At 43.9% G+C, this 14,965-nt stretch overlaps 1 protein-coding gene across 1 annotated transcript in view; it reads left to right on the plus strand.

Annotated features, from left to right (window-relative positions):
- The window catches only part of SLC4A4 (solute carrier family 4 member 4), a 234,040-nt gene that overhangs the window by 11,759 nt on the left and 207,316 nt on the right, over positions 1 to 14,965 (plus strand). The gene's annotated exons all lie outside the window — the stretch shown is intronic.

Consider the following 14,965-nt stretch of genomic DNA (forward strand, 5'->3'; position numbering starts at 1 on the left):
AGCAGTAAACAAGTCCGAGTTCTAATAAAGTCTTCCTTTTAAACCAGTCACAGAGCCCACAGAAATTCTGTGGCAGGCTATCTGCATCCTGTTCCAGAAAGCTTTACAAAATCTCTTGACTGCCAAGTTTGGGTTTGAAGGAGCAAAGTCATGACCAATTATTAGAATGTTTTTAATTGCTGTGGAGCAAAACCAACAACAAACCCCAAACACACGCCCCCCCGCCCCCAAGCTTCTTGGGGCTTTGAAAGCAGCTGGGCTGAAGCACATGAAGCTGCAGTTATTTGTATGTAGGACAGACGCAGCGCGAAGAGAAGCAGAGATGTCCTTAGACTGTTCTGTCCGTGCGTCGGCTTAAACCTCCCAGCTCTACCAGTGCCTCAGACTTCCACATTTGTCAGTGTTCTTTTCGTTGCTTCAGTCCGTTCCCAGGCTACCACAAAGTAGGGTGGTTGTGTTGGTTTTTTGCCTGTTAGAGGTATGGAAGGTTTCTGAACTGATACCTACTGATTGGTGATGATTTTTTTTCAGTCGTTGAGTGCTGTGTCTCTTTCTCTTCCCATGGGTAAGACATACTTTGATGGAACTGGATAGAAGTGCTTGTCTTTACAGAGTCTCCTCACGATCAGGGAAGCAAAATGGGTATGCGGGTTTTTTTTGTTTTTTTTTTTTTTCCCCAGTTAGGGTACAGTTTAAAATACTGATTGGTAGTGTTTTAATTGCTGTGCAAGTACATGTGTGAGCAATGGGCATAATATTGCCTCATTTTACTTTCAGTCCTTGTAGTTTTTTTCTGTATAGTGGACTTTAAGTTCCCTTAGTACAAATGCTTCTTAGAACAGCAACCAACTTTGTAGGTAGAATTTAGTTTTCTATAATTTTGTGCCAGTTAGTTATTTCTGCAGTTTTGTGTTTATTTAAGTAGACTTCGTAATAACGGAATTGTATATAAGATGTGATTGGCATTGAGATTATTCTATTCTTTTTCCAGTAATTAAAGACTCCAGGAATCTATTAATGAAATAAAAATCATACAGGTGAAACTCACTGCAAACTTTAGACCAGAGAAGTACGTATGTAGTAATAATTAAGTTATATCTTAGGAAAAAAACGGTGTGTAACTGCTGTTGCCGAGAGGTGTCAGTGTAGCTTGGTGTAGGGGCTCCAGGGTTGTTTACCCGGCTCCCGTTTAGATTCGTGGTGTGACCGTGAGTGAACTGCTCTTTGCCTCAGTCTTTTAATCTTTAAAATATTGATATCTCCCTATGTCTTCAGTATTAACTAACTAATCCTCCCTGCCTTCTGATGTGCTATTTAGTAGGTCTGAAGTGCTCTAGTAAATAATTCAGAAGGAAGGCGGCCCTGGTTTTAGATTTTTCGCTGGGATGTTTTGATGCCCTCATGAAAGGGGGTCACTGGCCCAGATTCACGGCCAATAGAAATGATTTGTTTTAAAAGATATTACAAGCCATCAGTGCAAGGTCAGTTGTGTTCAAGTTCGCTGAAAAACTCGGCCACTGAAAACTGTCGCCACTTGTGAGGCAAGGAAACTTATTACTAATTTAATCTTGAAAGAAAAATTGATGGCAAAAGCTGCGCTGCAGTCCCTGTGGCTCGTGGCAGTGGCGAAGCTATGTGCAGAATCTGCCACGCGAGGTCATCGTGTCCTCGCTTCTCTCTTGCTGAGCTGGCTGCGAGAAGAGCATTAGTGTTTTACCAGTGAATGGCTTTGGAAAAGGTAAAGGAAGAGGTCACTTCCTTGCTTTGCCAGAGCAAAAACATTACACTGATTAATAAATACTCTACTGAATGAGATAAACCTTGATCTATGGGAGGAGGGGAATAAAGCAAGCCCCCATCGGATTAAGTGAAAGACTAGAAAAGGCTGAGCTCATGGGAGGGGTTTTGACACCAGAAGGTCTTCCGTGCAGCCACCAGCTGTTTCTGTTCTGTGAGGGAATATTGGCGCATGAATAACCCTAATCCTGGGTCTGAGCGATAGCAGTCTTCTCGTGCTGAGCTCTCGGGCCTGACTGCAGCCGGGGAGCAGTCTTAATGCTGGCAGCGTGCTGGGAAAAGAAAGCAGTTACGAATTCTGCTAACTGAAGTCACGCACAGTGCTTACTGTGCCAAATATAAACCTGACCTGGGTACGGCTCCTCTGAAATTCTGCTTCAAATCCAGGAGCGTGGATTCCATACAGGGAATAAGTGGTAAAGTGCTTTATTTTACCTTAGCTTGGTATTCAGCAGGGGTGTAAAATCAATGTAGTGCGCAGAGCTGAAGAGTCCGGGCTGCTGTGTGTAGGTGGCTTCTGTTGTAGGTCTAGGTTTCAATGCATGGGAGTAAGTAACAGGAGAGCAGCGTAAATAAGGATATAGTGCATGCTAAATGAGAATTGCCCATTTCTTGGATTTCTGCTGACTGCTCTTTGCAGTGCCTTAGGCAGGGTATATGTTACATAGAAGTAGCTCCAGAATGTCGAGGTGGTCCAGCTTGTGCCAGGTCTGTTTGCTGGCTACTAGTACGGACTGACATAGAAAAAGGCAGTTGGTTCCTGAGAGTTATTTACAGAGATGGTGCCGCTGCAGTTCAGTTAGAGTGTGTTCCTCTGCTTTCTCCAGACTTTTCTGTCCTGCATTTTGTGCTTTTCTCTCCAATTTCTTCCTAAGTTGTTGTAACTTGTCTTTTAATACCTACTAAAAACATGACCTCATACAAGTTGTAACAGACTTGTTAAAGCCAAGATTTCACTAGCATGCAGCCTACTTGAAGGTGTGACTTCTGCCTCTGTTCCAGTTTGGTATCTTAGGATTTCCAGTCCTCTTTTCTGAGTGATTCTCCTGTGTTAGCCCACCTGATTGCTGAGGCTCTTTTTAACTCCTGCCTTCAGTGCCGTCTATGGATGTATGCTGGCAGGGTGCGCTTTTTTTGTTTATTGTGCTCCGATTTGCCTCCACCAATTTCTTAAACCGATAGCTATTGCTCTCTGATAAGTTTCCACTGCACCTTTGGCTTTGTCCTCTGTGTGGGGCTAGCTCCTGGCCTTTACCCTGACCCTTTCAGCTGTGTACAGTGGCCTCAGGTCATCGACTGTTTGGCTGCAGCAGAGTGCTGGTCTGGATCGTCTGCTCGGGTCCTGTCTGTGCTGCGCCTCGGGAGGAGAAGACCCGCTGTCGTAGAAAGCAGGACTTGAGACTTCTTAGGTTTCTGCTCCGCTGCTTGTTTTGTGAGGGTTTATTGCAATGGTCCAGCATAGTTGGGTGGGTATTTCATGTGTGCTTGTCCTCATCAACAGTTTCTTTGTCTCTGCTCGATTACTGTCTAGGGGATAGGCATCGTGTCAAGTGACTAAAAACCTTGTTCAAGTGGGGTTTCTGTTGCACTGTGCTATGGCTGCAGTCTGATGACAGCATGTTATGATGTCGTAGCTTTTAGGGCCTGCTTTAACTGCAGTTCTTGCTGGAGCGTGCTTTGAACATTCTGGTTTCTGAACGGTAGATTTGCTGTGTACTGTGACACAGGAATATAGCTCCATTTTGTGGAACTGAGCAGTTTGAGGTCTTGGAGAGTTAACTGAGATTCCTTGAGGCTGGGAGCTCTCCTTTTCCCCGGCAGTCTCTATTTTCAGCCTGCCTCATGCTATTGTGTGCACGCTTACAATCAGGTTTTTGTCTCTAGTGAGGGCCCCTACTATTCTTAGACATTCAGCTGTGAAGTACATCTCGATCTCACAGTTTCAGCTCTTACCTGCTGAGATTTACTCTCTGTCCCCTTTGAACGTAATCACGGCTTATGCACAAGACTAGCCTTTTCCTGAGAGCACAGCGCGATGCTTCTGGTCTAGTGGATGGTTGTTCTGTCGCTTGTGGCTTCCCATCCTGTTCAGCATTTGAGGCTGGGCAGGACTGATTTTTGGTGATGCTAAGATGCGATGGCACGGTACACTCTAGAAACTCTAATTGTAGCTGCCAAGTCTTAGAGCTGTATCAAGCACTTAAACATGTGCGATACAGCTAGACTTTTGATCACGTTGGTAGTTACTTAGCTCACATAAGTAATGGCTTTTCATGATACCTGTTAATGACTTATAGTTAGTCTACACATTCAGTGGGGCTAACAGAATTTGTCCGTGCCAGATATGAGTCACTATCTCGTTCTGTCTGAAAATTTCCTCTTCTCCCAAGGTTGTTCACCCATGATACACTCAAAGTGATAATGCATCTTAGTTTTATGTTTTATTGACGGTCTGCACTTGCCCGTTGCTCTCAGATGAGGTTGTCTCCAGCATCTGGTTGCACTGTGGGCTTCAAATACTGCTGTTAGCGTTGCTTCTGGGATTGCCTTTACAATCCAGCTGAAATTGTATTGGCAGTAGGTCAGAAAAGCATTGCTGAAAATGGAGCAGGGACTGAAGGTCTGGATCTGTTGAAGTCTCTCTGCAGAACCCTCCTTTTAGTCGCTTTTTCTGGAATCTTCCCTGTCTCCACGTTTGTTGCGCTGTCTTTGAGGGTTTTTTTTGCCTGTTCTTCCACTCTGCTTGTCTCTAGCACTGGAATATAAGCTGATTCTCCTTCCACATCTGTCATGCTACCACCCATGGACTGAACCTTTTTGCATTTCATTTCCTTACAGCAGCATATACATTGGATGGTGACACCTGCACTGCTCAGGCTGTAGTTTTACCTCTCAAGGTCCTGCGGTCTGAGCCTGTGTACTTAGGCTAAACAACCGGCTGTTAGTGTGCTGATCCTTGTCTTGGAAGACATTTCTATAGGGGATTAGATCTGTCCTGCAGCGTTTCCTGCTGGTTGGAATAGTATGTCCATTGAATGATCTTGTCTTTCACTAGGAAATACTTCAGGTCTTGAAATTAGATGTAGATACTACAGTTCTCACCTCTTAATGTAAGTACTGATTTCCACTTGTGCTTCTTGATTTCAGGGTGTTATGTTTTGGGCTTTTTTTGTTTGTTGGTATGTTTTATTAGAAATCTTCCTAGTCTCTCTTTAAGGGAGCACTGTGTTCATTGAACAAGGGAAGTAATTTGATTTTTTTTTTCCAAGCATTACTACTTGCAAAGGGTCTGTCTCTCTCTTTTTTTTTTTTTTTTTTTTTTTTTTTTTTTTCCCTCTCCTTCTATTTGAGACAGAAGAAGGCTTTATTTCTTTCATTTTTATCTCCTGTGGCCAACTCAGTGTATGGATTTCTAGGCAAGAAAGCTAACGTTACTAGCAAGGTTTTTCCTAACATCCTGCCTTTCTGCCGTGTTTCTTGAAGTCATTTGTTGTAAATCTTGTTACCTTGATGTGCTGCCAGTGTATTTCATGTATCGTACACTGAATAACGCGTCGGGACTCCACATAAAGTGCAGTCGGCTTTCCTTATTTACCAGAGGATCAGAGCTGCAGCGCAGCTCCCTAGGCGTGTGTGCACAAATGAAATGCTGTGCTTGAGGCGCTGTGCATCTCCCCCGTGAGTTCCTTCATGAACACCGTTGGTTTGGGAGCTGGTGCGACCCCAGTGCAGCTTTCACCTTTGTTTGTCAGTGCTGCCTCTGACCAATATTAACAGTTGCAGGATCACAGTACTGGTTAAACAATGGCTATCATGATTGTGTGTAGTTTGGTTTTCAGATTTTGTTTGTTTGTTTTTGAGGGGGCTGTGGGCTGTTTGTAAAATCAGCTTTAATCTGAAATAACAAAAGTGTTAGTATTTGCAAGACCTTCGTTCTAGTTGTGACTGTTGCTGCCACTATGTGGTCTTGGACAGGTTGCTTTTCTGAGTAGGACCCATTGGTAGCACCTGTACTGTGGGTGGCAAGGAGTGCCTTAAGATTTGTTCTGTATTTTTAACCTTTAACTGCTGTATGAATGGTTGAGGAGGGTGGAAGGAGCTAGAGGGAAGTTCTTAGTTGCTGTTTTTTAAAGAGAGGGAGTTGGGACAGACATTAAGGGAAAGAAATTTTGTTATGAGCCTGGACATAATTACTGTGTGATAACATCTGAAATGAAAAGTAAGATGTAAACAGATCGTGAATGAGTAGTGCACCTTTTAACCTGAACAAGATGTAACGCTGGCAGGAGCCAGCATGTGGTCTCTGTAAGTGATGCTTGGTGCTGCGAAAAATAGACATCTGGGAAACGTTAAAGGTGGAAATACCTGCATGGCATTTGTCAAATTATGGGGGAAAAGGGGACTGCACTTGAAAGTTCTCCTGATGCAACTTCTGCAAACTTTTGTCTGTGGCAGTGGAGACAGACTGCAAACTTAAAACCCCTGGAAGATGAGAAACTGCTTCAAAAGGCAGCGTAGTCAGCCCTGGCAGCAGGGGTTTCAGAGAGCAACGGTTAGGTAGCTGTCAGTCTTTGCTCGAGTGAACTAGTGAGCAGATGTTTGCTGCTGATACGTGGTTGATGATAATACCTGCCCCCTCACTAAAAAGGCAAAGGTGGAGAATGTAGGCATTGAAGAATAACTTGTAGTTGAAGAGTTCTGGTGCAGCAGAGGCAAGGTGGGTAATATAAAGGCTGGTAACCTTTTAACAGGAGGAATGGAGTGAGAGAAAGCTCAGGCTGAAGTTCAATAAGCTAACATAAGGAACGTGCTAGGTTGAGAATATTTTGCGGTTAATCCGATTTTGTCTTGACGCGTTGTAAATCTAGACGATCTCCATGGTATTCAGCAAATCCCATGTGCTCTCTAAGGTACAGCCTTAATTGTGCTAGACCAGGTATTTCATGTATTGATTTCTATTTAAAAATCTGGAGACGTAGAGAGGCAAGTTGTTTACTGATATCGCAGAGACTGACAAATGGTCCAGGGACAATCCTGCTAAAAATGCTCCTCTTCGATCCCACAAGCTGGAGAGGCAGACAGATGTTGGAGAGGGAGATACTCATATGGTAGAGCTGATTCTCTTCTTATTGATAGGGCTTTTACAGTTTTATTCGTCTGGCAGGATATGAGAGGGAATGAGATGCCCTGGACTAAATCTTTGGCTCATGTTCGTTATTGAAGCTTCATTTCAAAGCAGTTTCAGAGAAATGAAACCAAGAAACAGAGATCGTAGAGACAGAGAAGCGTTCTGTCTTTATGGAAAATAGCTGTCCTGTGATCCAGGGTGAGATTGAGGTATGTGTAGGCTAGCTTTAAAGTAGACTAGTGCTAAATGGAATCCATTAAGACCTCTGTAGCGTGCAAAAATCCACCGAGAGTCTTAGGAAATAAGACTGGAGTGACTCGCACACACCGGTTGAGGCTACTGGGGCTATGCTGTCACCAGTAATACAAACACCGTTTCTGCTTCGGCAACAGTCTGTACGATGTGGACATTCTTTTTGCCAAACACCAACATTTGATCAACTTGCTTCTGCTGTGCACGAGTGATGAGAGAGGAGAATCGCAGCCACAGGATGGTATTTTTTTGTCCTTCAGTGGCCAAAATGAAGGCTCTTGGCTTTGTGAGGCCTGTGATGGCTGGTAGATTTGGAACTCATGTTCTTAGCGCTGGTTTAGACCACTTTTACAGGGGCAATATACTTTTATGGAACCAACATAAGCTTCCTTTGCTTTCTCTGTTACCTTTTGCAAATCCTTTGACTCTTGGCCTCAGGGGTCTGAGCCTACAGCTTGAAGTTAGTGTTGTAGCAATTTATGACTAGTTTAGCATTTTTGGAGGAGGAGCTAGTTGTGTTAAAAGTGATGAAATCGGTAGAGCTTTCTACTGTGCTTGTGGAAAGTTATATGGCCCTTAAACCAGGAATGGGGAAAGTAAATACTTTAGGTATGCCTTATTTTAATGTCCTAAAGGTGTTCTAAGGAACAGTGAAATGGCACAGTCCAAGTAAGCCCAGTGTATCATTTACATGCTACCTATATAGATTACCAGCGAAACGTGCATTGTACTAGTTAGGAGATGTTTCATATCTTTGTAACAGGGGTATGATATTTTATTACAGTAACAAAGTTGAGCTTGAAAAGTGGTTTTGAAACCTACATCAAGTTTGTGGGTTTTCTTGAAACCTAAATTAAGGAGTCACTAAGATTGTCTCATCTGCTAATGTGACAGTAAATGACAAATGAAGTGGTATTACCCCCCTTTTGGAGAGGACTAAGTTGAGACAGAGCGTGGAGTGGATTGTCCATTTCCTGCGTGACCTTGTGCGTCAGAGATGGGAATGAAATCTGGTTCAGACTTGAACTGTTCTTTGGACTATGCTGCGTTCCTTGTAGAAACGACTGTGTGAGGGGTGGGAACGGGCAATGACCTGAATAAAGCAGAATGTGTCACGTAACATGCTGAGCGAATGGGTCGAGCAGAGACTAGACCAAGTAGGTTTAGAGATGTTAGAAGGAAATGGATTGATGGAATTTTACTTCCAGGTTTGGAAGCACAATGCTGAAAGCTCTGCTCAGCGGTGAGGTTTGTTGTTGTTGCTGCTGACGAAGAGAAGGATAAAAATTGACCTGCCTTTCTGTGAAAGACAACTGTACAAAGAAGTGGCAAGTGCCCCTTACAGACATGCTTGAGGAGCTATTACAATACATCAAGTTTACATCCTGTACCTCATAGAAGGAAGCAGGGACAGAGTGCGGTTTAAGGTAATCCCGGCACTGCTTCAGCTAGAATGGTCTCTGCCGCTAACCTCTGTTACCTTGAGCAATTGCCAAGGCTTCAGCGTTCAGAGAGCAGGTGGGAGCTGAGTTCCGCCTCGCCAGTGACACAGCAAAACCTCTGTTCTGGCTCCTGCCTGCTAGGCAATTGAGGGAGACACAATGGGAGCAAGAAAATGCAAGGGTAAGTCCCTTGAGGAATTTTAATATCCTTGCTTTTCTCTCTCTGCCTGTGTAGGAGGTTTGTACACCCTGGGCCACTTACCAAGACAAGTGTTCAGTGTTTTGCTCCTTGTAGATGGTGGCTGACGGGGTGAAGGAGACTTGCTCTGAGCCTACAGCGACGATGAAGTTGGTCGTGCTCTGCCATATCAGTTCCATATCTAGACCCTGGAGGTGACAAGACAGTGCTGCATCTAGAGGGTAATGCCCGTAGGAAGAAGCAGTTTTAAAGGGGCTAGGTGCTCCAGTGGCAGTAGCAGGGTCAGGTGGTTGCACCCCTGATAGAGTTAGTGAATAAGAACTGCTTTGAAGGGGATCGACTGATATTTTTTTCCCTGCCAAATAAACGTACGTTAAAGAATTAAGAAGGCTGTTACAAATCTGGCAGGCTATTTGGCATTGTGTCTTCTGCTGGCACGGTTACTTTGGTTAAAAAGACCTTTCTGTCAGTGCAGGTTTTGCCTGGGAAGGCTGGAGTAAGTTCTTGTAGCAAGAGTGCATTTTCACCAGGAAAGGCTATACTCACCCTACAAGCCCTTTGCTGGCACGAAGCAAGGTGTAGCTGTGCTGACAGCTCACAGCGCAGACCTGGCCTCAGTGTAAAGGTCTGGGCAAAGCTGTTTATTTGAACTAGGTCTTAGCTAAGCACATGTTGTAAGAGAATGACGGTTTATTTGTTTGGGTTTTTTCCCTCACATGTACCATGTTGTCAAAGAGAACCCATGAGATTAGTGTGTGGGTTGTTTTTTATTTGTTTTTAACTTGCTTTTATAGCATCTCCACATTAGGAGAACATGCTTAGAAGTCGTTTTTAGTCCCAAACTTGACAGTGTTTTCAAACCTCTCTTATTTCTGTTTCATGTCTAATTTGGTGGGGTGAGAGCGAAAGTGATCTCTAATCCAGCTAAACACATCTGACTCCAAACTTCGGTTTGTTTGCTTGAGATCGAGATATGCAGATGAGCTCTCTGTAAATGTTTAATGAAAGGAGTTAGAGTGGTGGCTTGCTCTGACACTTGTACAATTTGAAGTACTTGTATTGTGCATTGGATAGAGTTCTGTGGTTTTTCTCCTTTTTTAATTTTTTTTTTCCCCACTTCTTGCTATTTTAATTCTGCTGGGTTTGAGAATAAGTGTATTCCATTTTTAAAAGTCACTGATGGGAGATGGAGAAATGAGATGTTTAACATACAGCAATGCTTCTTGAAGACAGCATGTGTCTAAACTTCTGTTTTGTGAGAAAGTTGATTTCCCTCGCCTCCCAAGCAGATGCTGCTCCAGCAGAAGTGACATCACAAGGGGCCGAACTGGGCTGTGTCTTACTGCTTGTGGAAAAAATGACTTCAGGAACGTAAAACGAGTATTGTTGAGATAGTAAGATGAAAAATATACCGCAAATATGAATGATGTGGAGAAAAATTGCCTTCGTTTGTGAAATATGCAGTGCTATAGTATTTAGAGATCCATCTCACCCTCAAGCTCTTTGTTTTCCTCCTGTCAGTAAGGAATTCAGTATGTTTAGATGTTACCTAAGAAAAGGAAAAGGGCGTTAGCGTTATTACTTCCTTGTAATTAATGGATTTGATTATAATTCCTCTAGAGTGGGGAGTCTTTCTAGAGGCTGATGAAAATCTCCACCCTAGCCCCGTTTCTGATTTCTTCTATTGTCCTAACTACTGTTACAAATTGCTCACCAATATACCCCGGCACAATGTTGCACAACCTCCATGTCCAGTGTTTTGGAGCAATATTCTAATTACATTGTTTATTGGTGTTTATCTATTTGTTTGTTTAAAGCTGGATGCTGTGAGTTAGATAAATGTCTTTTGAGTGGCTGAAAGAAAAAGTTCAGAGGCAGTAGAGAGTCATTAAAAGGCTATTGAAGAACTTAGAAGTAGCTTTGCCGAACTGTGGATTTCTTTTGATAGAACAGGCTCCATCAAAACAGTCACTAGTAGTAGTTCAGCCTGATGGTAGGCTGGCTCAAGTGAACTAGTTTCTCATATGCTTGTAGCGCAGAATTTACATTTTGTGCAGAATTGTATCTATTAAGAAATTCAAATTTTCCTTGTATTATTTGTTACAAAGGCACCCTCCGGCCTTTGTAATCTTTTTCAGGAGCTCCATCCTCCTGAATCCTTCAGCATTTTCTTCGCTGTCTGTGACTTGTTGGCTTTGCTGGACATTTTAATGGAACTTGGCCTTCTGGGATTGAAGGGGTTGTATTTGGTGGTCTCCAGTGGGGACTTTGCCAAGAGACCTACTGAGCCCTTCCTTGTGAAAGATTTTTCTTCCTTTTACTTGCCACAGATAAAATGGTGTAATTGTGGCCCTGGGAACTCCCCATCAACTCTACTAGGTGGTTGGGTACCAGCTAGAAAGTAGCAAAAAGGGCTTCCTTCTTCCACTAGATTCTCAACAAGTTTACCATGTCATTTGAGGTTTGTTGGGCAGCTCATGTTTTTATATGACATACTGTTGGCTTTATTTTCCATAACGATTTGGGAAAGCTGCTTATTTTTTTCCTCCCAGTCCAGGAACAGTTGCTCATCCCTTCCCATCACTGAGGCAGCTGGTTGGAAATAGGCAAATATTTCACAACTTCTCGAAGCCAACTGTGTTCTTTCCCTGCTGAGAGCCCTCTAGCACTCTCCTTATCTGTTGTAGAAGAAAAATGCAGCCTGTGTTAACATGCTTCATTTCATTTCTGTCTCTGACTCTGCTGAACCTAGCGCAGTCCAAGATCAGTCTTTACTCTTACTCAAGGATTGTGTGTGATTTGGCTTAATCCTGTGACCCTTTGTCAGCAGGGGATGTCACCTAACTCACTCGGCATCTCTCTTTGTGAACTGCTGGTCTGGTTTCTCAGCGGTGCTTAGATTTCAAAAGGAGCATAGCTTCTGTGTGAGCACGTAAGGTGAAGTCGCCTGGGCTTTCAGAAATGCTTCCTGCCCAGCAGTGCCTGTTAAGTGCCTGACAGATTTTGCCGTGTTCTGCATGGGCTTTAGAAGGAGCTTCAGGTATCGTAGCGTTTATGGAAAAATGTGCCTGCAGCATCTAGGCAGAGTCTGTAGTCAGTCAGTGATTCCAAATGTGGATTATTGCTCTGTAACCACACACAACATAGTTACTACTCAGTAATCGTAACAGCTAATTATGGTTTCAGTTTTTGCTGTCTCACGGTTGCCTTTCCTGTAATCTCTTAGTACATGGGTTCTGGGTTTTGGTTTTCTTCAGTAGAAAGATTCTCTGAACGTTTTCTGTGTAAAACTCTGGCCAGCTCATATCCGTCCCAGATGACAGACAAACAGTGGGTGTCACTGTACGTGTCTGCTCTCCGTGCCCCTCTCCTGTTGAGGCAGCAAGCTACCCTGACTTCTCTGCAATGTCATTGACGCATCACAGTTAGCCTGGCAGTCAGGTGTGACCTCGGCTTTACTGGTGCTCTTGTGAGAGAAAAAAGCTGTTATGTAGAGGCTGTTTCCCCTCATAGATTTGGAACAGAGGTAATTAGGGTACCCAGCATAGTGGCGAAAGCAAGGCTACATACCCAGACCATTGCAACAGGAGATGGCTGAGTAAAGAGTCATTCTGAGGTTGTTTAGAGCTTTGGAGTTTACCAAACTGAGGTTGAGGTATCTCAAGGTGAAAAGGAAAAATGGAAAGCACACTAAGTGGTTTACCTCAGGCCTCCTGAGTTAGCCTCAGAAGTGCTCGGTGTATTGTGTGAACATCAACTGTGCCGACAGTGGAGGGTGGCAGTGATGCCCTGGGCCCTTTGTGACTGCCCTGCACTCCTGTTTGGGTTATGAATCTCTTCATTCACTTGCTGTGTGAATAGATTGTCAAGATCTGGAGCTGCATTGCTGCAAGCCAAGGAGGCTGGATCTGCATGTTCCTGTTCGGTCAGTCCTAACCAAAGACATAAATCTCGTGGTATTTTGCATGCCAGACTGCTGCTCGTTTCCATGGTACTGCTGCCATACACATTACTTTTTTATTCTCTGGTGAGCTGCAGTGAAGTGTGCTATCTGCTTGGTTCAAAGAGGGCATTCTGCAACAATGGTTAAATGCTCACATCCCCCTTTTTTTCCACTGCTCTGTATGCTGTCAGGCTTCACGCATAGAATGGGAAACAGGAGAGAAGGCAAGGTATCCCGGAGCTTGCCAGGCAGCCTGCCCTGGGTGTTGTGCATAGCAGGCAGGAGTAGGGAAGTTTGGCTTTAGGAGAGGGGGCTTGAGTTAAGGCAGTGAGATTGGGCAGCCTGGCAGTAACTCCTAAGCCGGAAGATAGCTCTTGGTTTTGGTTGGTGGTCACTCTTTAAGCAAGCATTTGAGAGATTCAGCAAACTGGGCCTTACAGTCAAATCTTGTTTGTTGAGGATGCTGGAGAAGGGATGCCCTTGGTCTTTGTAGCCTTGGAGAGCTGGACTGTGTGAGGAAGGGCTGTCAGAGTTGCTCTGGCGGGGAAGGAGGATAATAAGTCATTCCCATACTGATCCTTCTGAGAATTGTCCTTGATGCTCAGTTTCTGGATTTCCCAGATTTGGCCCCATGTTAAACAGTTTTGGGTGCATGCATGTGTGTCATGGTGGGGTTTCGTTGTTCCAGTTGGCTACTGTGGCCTTAGCACTTGTCTTTTGATTTTACTTCCTCCTTTCTCCAGTGCGTGTGGTTCAGGAATAGACTGACTAATCTGATGCTTTAATGATGGCCAAAATAGCCTTGGTCTCTCTGGTCACTCTTGAAGTTAGAGCAGCACAAACCACCTGATTTCATCCATCTCCTGGAAAGTCCTTCCTCCTGTTCCTGCTTGTTAAGAAAGGGGTATGTGTATGTGTGTGTGGAGTTTGTTGTATAAATGAGGATAGGTAGGAGCAGAAGCCAAATGCTTGTGATAAAATAACAATCTAACTGCTTTCGTCAAGTCTCACAGTTGCTTGTCGTGGTCACAGGGAGAAAAAAACTCTTCTTGTTTCTCTGGGATAATAAGCTGGTCTGGTGTCTTGATGGGAATCCACCTATAGCAGGGCCCCAGGTTCTGCACAGCTAATTGGGAAAAGTTTTAAGCTGAAGCCTGGCTCATCCAGGCTGCTGACTTTCACCTGGCAACTAACAGTCCTTTTATTGCTGCAGTTTGGCCCTGGGCCCTTTCGGAGGCCTCTGGACACAAGATAAATAATCTCTTTCATTTGTCATAGGCACCTGTACAGCTCCTGGTATGGCTGGCAGTATCTGAGACTCTTGCAATCCTCCAGCATACACTGCCGTAAAGCTGAAAGGTGACTTACTCCAGAAGTACAAAGAAAGAGCAGAAATGCATCAAAGGTAACGGAGAAAGTCCACAGTGACAGCTATGGTCGTTTCTTTCTGGCCAATCCACAACCAATGTATGCTTCAGCCGTACACATGACTTAATATTTTGGTTGGGCACTTCCAGCTTGCGATTATATGACGGGAAGAGAGGAGAAACCCAAATCGGTTCTCTAGTGTCAAGGTAAACAGACATACTCCAGTTTGGGATTTGGCTGTGGGCTGAGCCACTGTGCCCTGGGTTGTAGGCTGGTGGGAAAATATCTTGTGGGAAGAACTTCTGCGGTCTTGTGAACCTAAAGGAAAGTGAGATTAGACTCTCGGATTGTTCCATGCCTGAGTGATGCCACAGAAGAAAAGGAAAACTGATTCCTGCAGAGTGTAAAATGTAGTGTTAACAATGGGACACTGTGTCCGTGCTACTGTTACAAAAGGTTTTAGCTCAGAGACCTGTCAGCATTTAATTACAGCTGACTTTTAAAACAGTCTGTCTTGTAGGTAAAAGAACATTTTATTATTAAATCTGCACTTGCCTTCACAGACTTAGGAATGTTGAGTGTTTGAATTAGTTGCAGAGGCAATTAAGCACCTAAATCCCTGTGGAGATGAGATCATGCCAGTTCTTTCTGTAACAAGGGCGTACAGTGTTTATTCCTGCTTTTCATATAACTGCTATTTGGGTTTTTCTTTATTCATTTATTTTTTAAATGGTCTTTTGGCTCAACTAACTAAAGTTAACCTCTCTTCTTTTATTGCTACAGCCCTGTGACTGTTGCCTTATAATTACAAGGCACCTGAGAGGAATTTAGTGATC

This window comes from Leptosomus discolor, chromosome 4, assembly GCF_034619465.1.
Source record: "Leptosomus discolor isolate bLepDis1 chromosome 4, bLepDis1.hap2, whole genome shotgun sequence".
NCBI classification, from domain to species: Eukaryota; Metazoa; Chordata; class Aves; order Leptosomiformes; family Leptosomidae; genus Leptosomus; species Leptosomus discolor.